Source organism: Onychomys torridus, chromosome 17 (genome assembly GCF_903995425.1).
Source record: "Onychomys torridus chromosome 17, mOncTor1.1, whole genome shotgun sequence".
Taxonomy (NCBI): domain Eukaryota; kingdom Metazoa; phylum Chordata; class Mammalia; order Rodentia; family Cricetidae; genus Onychomys; species Onychomys torridus.
Window position 1 is genome coordinate 21896824 of NC_050459.1, and position 10930 is coordinate 21907753.

Below are 10930 nucleotides of genomic sequence, written 5' to 3' on the forward strand. Positions count from 1 at the left end.
GCAATCCCTTCTGAATGCTTCCATCGTGATATAATGCCTCACTACAGGCCTAAAGCCATACGGCCCCACAGCCATGGCTGAATCCCCTCAAACACTGAGAAAAAACAAACTTCATTCTCACAAGCTTGATTCTCTTTATTTTGTCAGCGCCACCAAAAGCTAGTACAGGGGCTAACTCAGGCGGCTGGTGGAGGCTTCTTGGGGAAGTCCTCAGCTTCTCAGGTGGTGAATCAGATGTGCTCCCCTTAGCCGCAGGAGGCCCACCGTTCTGAGTGCTCCGTGTGGAGGTCCGGAGGCAGCCGGCAGACATCTGCCTTCTGCCACTGGAAGCAGAAAAGAGCGAGTCTAAAGTCCTAGGAATGCCGTGGATTAAGTAGGCAGTTGCTATTTTTTGGCTTGCTTCCCAGAATTCTTCATGACTATATCCTTCCTACCTTCTACTTCCTAGTGGGGTGGGGAAGAGAGATAAATAGATAAATAGATAGATAGGTAGGTAGGTAGATAGACAGATAGAGAGACAGATAGATAGGTAGGTAGGTAGATGGATCTTTCCTAACAGTCCTGTTTCAACCTCTTCCCACATTTCATGCTAGCAGACCAGTACATCCAATCCTTCCTCTCCTGGGAGAGATCTTCCCCAGGGACCACTGTCCTTTCTTGGTAAAGCAGAGCCTGGCATCTGGGAGAGGTCAGCCAGAGGATGCACAGGGCAGCTGCCTAATGTTAGTAACTACTTAAATGTTTGTCAGGAGCCTTTTATGGGCTTCCCCAAAAGGATGTGTGTGTGTGTGTGTGTGTGTGTGTGTGTGTGTGTGTGTGTGTGTGTGTGTGGCAGGCCAGCCTGGGGACCTTGCAGGGCAATGGAGATTTGTTCAAGAGAAACATGAACGAAGGCCTATGATGAGATGGCCCACTCAGCTCTCAAGCCATGCCGGGTCAAGACAGCCACAATTTCTGTGAGGGTTTGCACGATCAACCACGGATCATTTCAGGCTAATTTTGGCCTTAGTTTGGTTTTCTACTCACACACATCCAACCTCAGGTTCATAAGCAATGGCAATGCTGTGATGCCACCAGAGGCCAATACGGTGGGTAAAGACTTTTCCTGGGGAGACACGAACAAACCCCCAGTAAGGCACCAAAGACACACCAGAAATGATTCTACCTGTGATTTGCTGGGTGAACACAAGAGTTTCTTGAGTTACTTCCAGGAGCACGGCGGGGGTGGGGGTGGGGGGGTGAGGTGGGGGGGGGGGGGGGGGGTGGTGTTACTTACATGTTTATGGTAATCCAAAGGCAGTTCACCTCGGTAGGAGTGACCACTTACAATTGCTTGCAAGACTTTCAAGCTGTTCTGCGTGCAAGTTCACACGTACCCACATATGCATGCACATGCACATGCTCACACGCCCTCCCCTCTAGCTATTGGTTACTATTTTTATTGCCTCCGCAGTGGGTGGGTGGCAAGAAGCTGTTCACTATCTGTGTATCTTCAGCCTCCTGGGTTGGCTTCCCGACTCTTAGGAGCAGCTCTCCTCCCACTTGGAGGGTTTTGATGAGGAGGAAATAACAACACAACCAGCAGTAGCCCGGAGAATGCATCAGAGGAAGGACTCCAGGGTGATGTGGAGAGTGACGGGATTCCTGGCTTTGTAGGGAGCAGGAAGGGTGTTGGACCCCATGCACACCACCTAGGATAGAAAACTCCTACTCCACACTAGGGGTTCTCTTCAGCCACCTAGCTGGGTCCCCTCTATAGGCTGCAGAAGGAAATCCTCATAGCATAACCCCCCCCCCCCTTTTTTTTTTTTTTTAAAAAGGCAGGCTCTTACAATGTAGCCTGGACTTGCCTCAGATTCCTTACGTAGCCCAGTCTTCTCCAGCATAAGCTTTTCAGTTTCTTCCACCTCCCTAACATAAAAACAAAACGCGCCATCTCCGCAAATGTCTGCAGCCCACAGCACACTCTCTGGTGTCTCTGCCTTACATCACAGTCACCTTTCCAATTCTCTCCCTCCTCCCTCCCCCTTCCCCGCCCAAGCCTGTATACCCTTTAATGAGCTACTACTGAGTTCTGAAAGAGAAAACATCACCACATAGGGGTGGAGACATCACCTCACTGGCTCCAAAGCAGTGAGTTGCTAGGGAGGGACGTTCGAATGGCGACAGGTTTCTCCGTCTTGATCTAGATGATGGGCTTAGCCTCCAAGTGCTGGGCAGAGATGAAGCTTTTTTAAAAAAAAAAAAAAAATTTATTTATTTATTATATATACAGAAGAGGGTGCCAGATCTCATTACAGATGGTTGTGAGCCACCATGTGGTTGCTGGGAATTGAACTCAGGACCTCTCAAAGAGCAGTTGGTTCTCTTAACCTCTCTGAGCCATCTCTCCAGCCCCGAGATGAAGCTTTTGATGTCTCAAGGTTGGTGTTTGCTGATGATAAGATGCCCAATGGGACCAGGAAGCCTGTGGGCATGTCTATGAGGGAATTTTCTCCTGCGGCTCACTGCAAAGTCAGGGAGTGGTTTGCAACTTTGTTTCTTTCCTTGCTCCCTAGAAAAAGGTGGTCCAAGCCCAAGCTGGCTGGGCCACAGTTTACTCAGAAGAGGATAGATTAGCTTGATATGACCCCAGCTCCAGTGCACATGGCCTTGAGTTGAGCTCTTTATCAGAATTCCAGACCTCTGTCAGCTAGGCGTGGTGGTGCACGCCTTTAGTCCCAGCGTTAAAGGTAGAGGCAGTCAGATCTCCAAGAGTTCAAGGCCAGCCTGCTCTACAAATTGAGTTCCAGGACAGCTAAGGGCTACACAGATAAACCCTGTCTCAAAAATCTAAACCAAACAAACAACTTCCTCCACACAAAAACCCAAAACAAACCCAACAAGACAAAATAACCCCCCTCCCAAAACAAACAAACAAACAAACAAACAAACAAACAAAAAACCCCAGACCTCACTCCCCGTCCTCAGCAAAGCTAAGCTTCCAGCCTGAAAAGCAAGGTGAGCTTTCTTCTCACCTTGTTTATCTCACTTGAGTCCTGTTGTATTTAGGGAGCTTTAGTGATGTTCAGCCAGGCCCAGACTTGGACCACAGATGAGCTCGGTTCAGCTAAGTTCAGGCTGCCTCTTTCCTCTGCTTCTTTCCCTGTGTGGGTTTTTCTACACTATCTCTTCTTCCCTTTTGTGTTTGGTTACTCCTCTCTGCCACGCCCTGTGGGCTCAGTGCCGGGTTTCTCTAGCTCTCGGGGTGTTTCCTCAATTGCCCCCCTGGTCAGGGATTTTTCTAGTTGCTTGGATTCCTAGCCACCAAGAAGCTAGGAAAGTTCTGTTTATTTCTAATCCAGCTTCTCCTCAAGGGACTTCCAAATTAGCGGAGAGCTAATCAGGTGTTTTGCATCTGAGTTCAGGAGAGAAGGTAGTTGAGTGTCTTCCTTTTAGTACTGACTCGGTCTTGTTTGGTATGGTACTAGTGGCCTTGTAGAATGACCAACTGGAAGATGTTCTTGTGTTCTGGAGGAGCTGAACGAATTTGGTGTCTATTTTTTTTCTTTGAGCATTTGATAGAATGTTCCAGTGTGAAGCCAGGTGTGGTGGCTCACACCTCTAACCCCGGGACTTGGGAACAGAGAGATGAGGATTACCGCAAGTCTGAGTTCAGCTTGCTCCACATAGTGGGTTTCAGGCCAGCCAGGCCTACAGAGTGAGACCCTGTCCTGTTTCAAAACAGAACAAACAGAATTTCCCAGTGGAATCATCAGGGCTGCGTGTTCTCCCTTTGGGGGAAGTATCTTTCATTTTAATCACAATTGCCTTGACCACCAACTCTCACAAAGGCCGTGGCTGAGTTACAGGTTCATACTGCCCATAGTTATCGGACCCTGCATCCTTCTTTATGTGGGAGAGAGGGAGGCTTGTGGGTGGGATCCAAGGTCACAGGCTCTTTATCAGCATACATGGAAGGAGCCTACTGTCATTCAGGATGCTCCATCTAGCTTTCTTTGCTACTGGCTTAAGAAAAAGAAAAGATGCTGTTCAGTTTGTCAGACAGTTATCTTCATGTTCCCGCTCTCTCATCAGAAATAAGATGCTCGCCCTTGTACAACACCTGCTTAGGAAGATTCCTCAAGTCCTTCCTAAGCCAAAGTGAAAACCAGAAAGGGCAGAGGGCAAAGGCAAAACTACTAACTCAGAGCCACGGGGCAGGAGGACACGGCTCTGGCAACCAGATCTGCCAAGGAAGAGGCAACCTTAAGGCTGATGAGCCTGACCGCTGGGCACTGGGAGGAGAAAGTAGGCCAAAGGATAACAGAGAAATTAGGTCCCTTTCCTACTGGTCAATTTAAGAAATGCCTTTATGTATTTATTTCATTGATTTCTATTTTTTTATGTGCATGTGTGCTTTGCCTGCATGCATGTCTGTGCAACTATGGGTGTGCCTCAAAGGTCAGCAAAGGATGTCGGATTCCCTGGAACTGGAGTTCAGGATGGTTGTGAGCCATGCTCTAGGTCCCGGGAACTGAACCTGAGTCCTCAACAAGAACATCAAGTGCTCTTAGCTGCCGGCTGAGCCATCACGCCAACCCCTGAACTGATTTGATTGTAAAGAAACTTCTTTTGACTTGGAGTGATGTGTGGTGCATGCATGCCTGTAACACTCAGGAGGTGGAGGTGGGAAGATCAGGAGTTCCAGGTCATCCTCCCTGCTTCAAAAAGAGTTCAAGGCCAGTCTAGGTCTATGTAAGTCAGAGGTTAAACAAAGCAAAATGTAGAGCAAACAGCAGGGCGCTAGAGGGCGCCCTGGCCCCGGAGCTGAAAGGCTACAAAGCAACCCGGGGCATCACTCTTTCTTTGATGATGGCCTCTTGGGTTCCTTTTACACTTCCCACGCTCCACTGTGGCTTCAGAAAAGCAGTTTCCAGCCAAGCCCCTTCCCAGCACAGGTCTTTCTTTCTTTTTTATTTATTTACAGGCTTTCTCATGTGCACGTGCTAACCTCTGACCCAGGACTTAGAGACCAGGCCATCTTCTAGAAGGGCGAGGCCCCCAGGACACTTACACATGTAATAAATGTCTCCTTTTGCCATATTTTATGCCTCAGATGAGGGAGACGTCGGGGTTCAGGAAGCTGTCCAGGCCCGAGTACTGGAAGGCAGGTTTCTGCATTGCTTTTTACAGTCCCTGTAAGTCCCCCATGGCCCCACGCAGGCTATTGTTTTATACAGGCAACTCAAGTCACCCTTTTTTCAAAGTGATTTGTGAAGTGCACAGAAATAGAAAGTGGATTTGAACCCATGACCTTTCTGTCTATAAACTCCTGGAATTAACACTTTACCATCAGCCTGGAGACCTATGCCATTACCAACAGTGCTGGTTATGTTAGATGACAGGAAGCTGGAAGGAGGAGAGCTGGGATTCAGGGTGAGTCAGATGGAGAGAAGACAAAGGCAGCCACACTGAAGCCTCACCAGGCTCCTGGGCAGAGGACCAGTGCCATTACCCAGACAACGAACCCATTCTAGGCACCTGTGTAGAACTGAATGTTCAAGTCTTAAATCCCAATGTGATAATATTGAGAGGGATGACCTTTGGAGAGTAATAGATTTAGAAGGTCATCAGGTCGCCCCACAGGGGGATTAGTCTCTTTATAAGGTGACGAAGAGACACCAGAGCTTACATCCTCTGTCTGCTGACGGAGGACCCAGCAGGAAGGTAACCATCCAATAATTAGTAAGAAAGGCTTCAGTGGGCACCAAACCAGCTGGCAACTTCATCTGGCACATTCTAGTCTCCAGACTGGGAGAAAAAAATTCAGTGTCTGGTGTTTAAGCTCCAGTTGTGGTAATTTGTCCTAGTGAACAAGCTAACACTGTTCCTTCGCCCACTGCTTTCTTTGCTGTTCTCTGGGGGTCGCTTTAACTCCACACTAAATCCTACTCCAGCATGTTGTGGTGATTCATGCCTGTAACTCAGGAGGAAGAGCAGGGGTTCAAGGTCAGCTTCTGTTGCACTGCAGTTCAGGGCCAGTCTGTGGGCTCTATGAAAGCCTATCTTGTAACTGGAGGTGGAGCTTTCTGGACTGTATCCCTGATTATACTCAGTGGCCGCTTCCCAAATTTTTACTCAGAGGCTTATATTAATTATAAATGCTTGGCTGGTAGCTCAGGCTTGTTGCTAGCTAGCTGTTATATTTAAATTAACCCATATTTCTTATCTATGCTTTGCCACATGGTTTGTGGCTTGTTACCTCATTTTCTACATGTCTTGCTTCCCTGGCGCCTGGCTGGCTTCTGCCCTGACTCCACCCTTCTTCATCTCTGTCTTCACTTTGATTGTACTGCCTAACCTTATTCTGCCTCGCCATTGGCCACACAGCTTTATTATCAACCAATGTGAACAATACATATTCAGAGTGTGCAGGATCCCATAGCACTATCTCAAGAAACCAAAATAACAAAACCTACTCCCAGCTAAAGCTATCACCTATTTCACAGGCTCCTTGGTTACTATTCAGCATTCCATAATGTAGAACTCACTGGAGTGGTGGTTAAGTCTATGTCTTCACACTAAGGAAAACCTTGGGTTTTGATCATGGGTAGACTAACCCACATCCTCAACTCACATCTTATTTTCCTTCTTCTGTGTGAAATGAGGGTAATGTTGACTTGAGCAGTTGTGGTGCCCTTGTAAGGGCTTTGTCAGCTTCAAGACTTTCACAGTGTGCAGGCTGAAGGACTTCAGAAAAGGCTCCTTTCTTTTCTCGGTTACATGTGGTGTCACGATGCCAAAGCCATGATTATAGTTTGCATCATGCTCAAAGAGAAAGCAGAGAGAAACAAATTTGCCTGAGTGGCAGTGGCAACCCTTACATAGATTCCCATTGACCTCAGGTAGGTGCTGTGAGAGCCACAGAGAGTGACCAAACACATGCTCCCTGTCCCTAGGAACAGCTCTATGATATCATGAAACACATGTTTGTCTTTGTCCAGTTTCCTATCATACAGTTCCTTAAAGCCCTGGAGTCTAGGAGTAATAAATTTGGCTTCTGTATGCAAGGTCACTATTGGCTTGATTAAGGCTCATTACACAAATGGAATGCATGCCTGGTGCTATTAACTGGGCCCAGAACCTGTGGCTGAGTAGGTCATAGGACCTAGGGGAAAACTTACTATTACTATTCTGTTAAATGAACATAGCATTAAACTACCACTAAATATGTATCTCTAGGCCAGCCAAGGCTGTATAGGGTGGCTTTCTCTCAAAAACAGCAGCAGCAACAACAATAAGATAGACAGACAGACAGACAGACAGGTAATAGAGAGTGCAGAGTGCAGAGTGCTTGGCTCTAAATGGGCCGTCTGTATCATACTTATTTCCCCAGAGTCTCAGGGATCATCATGGAGAGAGGATGGGAAGACCGAAAGAACCAGACATAGGGGACAACTGCTGTGAAACAGCATTTTCTGGACACCACAGGCCTATGCTCATACTGGTAGTACTCCGTGGGTTTAAAAAAGAAAACAGAAATTTGGGAGAGAAATTCATGGTGGGGATGTGGGAGGACTTGAAGGGGAGGGGCTAGTGGTGGGTTTGATCAAAAACATATTATATGCATATGTAACATTAAAAAAAAACCTATTAGCTCAGTCAGGGCATGTCTCTAGATAGCTTTAGGATAGGGTCACTCCCAAGACTCAGACATGATCAGAAGGCTGAGACTTCTAGCTCCATCTTCAACTTACAGGAAGGGACAAAGGCTAGAGATTTACTTGACTATCTACGGCCTATGCTGGAATCACTCATGCCTGGGTAAGGAAGCCTCCACAGCCTCCCAAAAGGACAGAAGGGAGGGGAAGGAGAATCCTGGTATCTGAACATGTCGTGCCTGGAAGGTGGCACGACCAGATGCTGTGTGACTTCCTGGGGGAGATGTGAACATCTATTCACAAATGGCAGGCCACAGGAATGGTTCCACCTATGTCTACCATCACAAAGCAGTGGGTTTCTTAAGGTTACTTACAGGAGCATGGATGACTCAGAGGCAAGCGTGCCACCAAAAAGCCCATCCCAGTATGATGACTCATGAAGGTTCCATCCCTTGAGATCCATGAATAACTTGCAGGTTGCTCTACCACAGACTTCCCTCTCCCAAGCTACTGCTTACTGTTTAGATAACCTTGAGGAGGGGCTGCCTTTGTCTTGTGACTTTCTAACTTTAGTCTTTTGAAATTTCCCGAGTCCAGCAAGTTTGATTTAGTTTCTGAGTTATACGAGGCTCCCTTCTCCCTCCAGCAAAGAGTGCATCAACTGGAGGCAAAGTGTGACATAACCAGAAAGGTGGGAAATTTTCTCCCATGCCTGGCCCTGGGCATCTTCCAGTCGGGCTGTTTACTGCAGACTTGGAATGTTCTTTATAATGAACCAGGGAGTGTAACTGAAGCTCTTTCCTGAGATCTAGGAACTGCTATGGCAACTTATTCAAGCCGGAGGCGCTGAGTGGTGGGAATTCAATGGATAACCAGCCCTTCCAAACACTCAGGAAACTGTCTCCTCTTGTGACTGGCATCTGAAAGCTGTGACTACAACCTCAAGTCGGCAGGTCTGACATTGTATGTAGGGAGGCAGGGTCAGACTAGATCCTGAAGAGTCTGTGTGGTGGGATCGCTTGGCTCCTGTAAGAAATCTTCACTTCCACATCTGATGTGAGAAGTGTTGGCTTGACCATGTCTGTGAGGGGGTCTTTCTCCCCGAAATCCCCTTTGAGACAGGTGATATGGCCCAGGCTGCACATGCTGTGCTATGTAGCCCAGGATAACCTTAAACTACTGGTTTTCCTGCTTCCACCTCCTGAGTACTGGGAGAACCCACGTCAGCCACCATGCCAGCTTCTTACAGCCATTAAAAGTTCTTTTACACTTATTTATTTTGTGCATGTAAACACATGTTACGGTGCTCACATAGAGGGAAGAGGACGTTTTGTGGGAATTTGTTCTCTCCTTCCACCACGTGGGTTCTGGGATGGAATTCAGGTTGTTAGATTTGGCAACGAGTACCTTTATCTGCTTGGCCATCTCAACCCCTACATTCTTTTATATTCAGTTAAAAGACATGATATGAACGAGTTCCTGCTCTGAAAGAGGCAGAAATCACTGTAGGCAAAATGGGTCTGCAAGAAACAGAATTCAGCAGGGAATTTGTAAAAAAGCAATAAAATGGCAGTGCTCGGTGTCCTTGGAGGGCACGAGGCCCAGGAGAGAAGGAAACTGAAGACCTGAGAGCTACTTAATGGAGCCGCTAAGGCTGGGGCCTCAGGCCCAGGGCCCTCTTAGTTGTGGCTGAAGGCTTGTTGGCAATCATCTTTATCTCCTAAACCTCCCCAAGTGCCTTATCCTGAGGGGTGGCTGTCTTAGCCAGTGTTCTGTTGCTGTGAAGAGACACCATGACCACAGCAACTCTTATAAAAGAAAGCATTTGGATGAGGCTCACTTACCGTTTCAGAGGTTTAGTCCGTTATCACTGTGGCAGGAAGCACGGCATGGGGCAGGCAGACATGATGGTGGAGAAGTAGCTGAGAGCTCTACATCTGGATCCACAGGCAGCAGGGAGAGAGAGACAGAGAGAGAGAGAGAGAGAGAGAGAGAGAGAGAGAGAGAGAGAGAGAGAGAGAGAGAGAGACTCGGCCTGACTTGCGCTTCTGCAACCTCAAAGCCCATTCCCAGTGACACACTTCCTCCAACAAGGCTATACCTACTCCATCAAGGCCACACCTCCTAATGCTTCTCAAGGAGTCCCACTCTCTGATGACTGATCATTCCAACACATGAGCCTATGGGGCCATTCTTCTCCAAACCACCACGGTAGCTGTCTTTGTGCAAGGGACTATGGGGCTTCTGATGAGGATCCAAGAGGGCCCAAGCTTAGCCGTCTCCAGTCTTTCAGTTCCTTTGTGGACATTAGAGGTGCTTCTTCCCTACTTCTTTTTAAAACTGAGACAGGGTCTTATCTATAGATCCATAGCAGAGGATGGCCTTGAACATCTGTCTGATCCTCCTAGCTTCACTGCCTGAGTGCTGGGATTACGAGCTTGTAAAGTCCGACCACATTCAGGTTTTGTGTGATGCCTGTGATTTAACGCAGAACTTAGTACACACTAGCTAAGTTGTCTCCCAACTAGATGCATTCCAACAAACTCCCCCCCACCCCAATCTCCTCATTGTCTGGCCTCAATTTTTCAGTAATCCTCTTGCCTTAGATTCTTCAGTATTAGGACTATGTGAGCTAGCCACGCCCAGCTCAAGCGTTCTGGTTTTTTTTTTGGAGACAGGGTCCTGCTGTGTATGTAGCATAGGCTAGAACGCTTGATTCTCCTGCCTCAGCCTCCCAATTGCTGGGACAAGAGTGTGGTACCATACCAGACTTGCATGTTGAGCTGTATAAGCAGGGCCCTCCCTGGAATCTTGGTTCCGGGAAATTTAGGGTCACTAGTGGAACCAAACGAGGCAAAAGTAAAACTCCTTTCAAAATGCTTCTCCCAAAGGGAGGAAGGTGGCCCAGTGTGTTCTCAAGTGTGGAGAGAGACAGACTCGCATTTATTCAACAGTATTACCTCAGCTGTGTGATCTTGTGCAGAACCCTGTCCTTTTCTGAACTTCAGTTTTCTGCTGTTTATGGTGGTTGTTGTTTGCTTGCTCTGTTTTGTGGAGACGGAGTCTCACTAAGTCGCCTGGGCTGTTCTGTCACGCGTGATTCTCCTAGGGCTTCAGCCTTCCCAGCGCTGGGATTCCTGGCATTCCCTACCACATGGAGATTCACACAGGGCTCTCTATCCTGCTAGACGTGACGATCCTCCTTGACTTTCCCCGTCCCCTCCTACCAGACAAAGTGCTGGAGTAGACTCCAATTCGAGGACTGTTGGGGAAACTTCTTGGACCAA